This window comes from Harpia harpyja, chromosome 16, assembly GCF_026419915.1.
Source record: "Harpia harpyja isolate bHarHar1 chromosome 16, bHarHar1 primary haplotype, whole genome shotgun sequence".
NCBI lineage: Eukaryota > Metazoa > Chordata > Aves > Accipitriformes > Accipitridae > Harpia > Harpia harpyja.
In genome coordinates, this window is record NC_068955.1 from 29,578,402 (window position 1) to 29,579,157 (window position 756).

Sequence of the window (756 nt, forward strand, 5' to 3'; positions counted from 1 at the left end):
GGGGGAAGGCGGCGCGCGCCCTCCCTCCCCCGCGCGCCCCGGTTCCCGCGCCGCGAACCCGCCAAACCCCGCGCCCGGCTCGAGACACGACTTCCCCCGTCCGGCGGCGGCGGCGGCGGCGGCGGGAGGAGGAGGAGGGAAGAGGCGGGGAACGCCGCGCTCTCATTGGCTGCGCGGGACGGAGGGCCGCGAGGCGATTGGCTGGGCCGTACCACCCTCCCCTCGGCGGCTCAGCGGGTTGAATTCAAATCGGCACCGGGAGCGGCCGCCGCGCGGCGGGACGGGACGGGACGGGACGGGACGGGACGGGGACCGGGCGGAGGCGGGCAGCGGCACCACTCCCGGTGGGTGCCGGCTCTCACGCGTGGCGGGGCTTGGGCGGCGGAGCGGGAGCTGGAGCGGAGCAGCTCCCTCGGCGCGACGCTGGCGCCAAATGTTTAAACCGGATCCCGGAAGGGCCCCGCCCGGCGGCGGCGGCGGCGGCGGCCCAATCGGCGGGGCTACGCCGGTCAGCGGCCGGTGGGGCGGGGCCGTTGGGCGGGCGGGCGCGCGCGGGCCGGGCCCAGAGGCGGGAGGCGACCAGACGTCGCCGGCGGCAGCTGAGGGCGGCGGGAACCGGCCGAGGTGGGCGCCGCCGCCGCCGCCGCCTCCCGTCCGGTCCCGTCCGGGGTGGGGGTCCCCGCCGCCTTCCCTGCTTAACGCTTCCCTCCTCCCTGCCCCGCAGAACCGGCGGGACCTGCGATGCGGAGCGCGGCG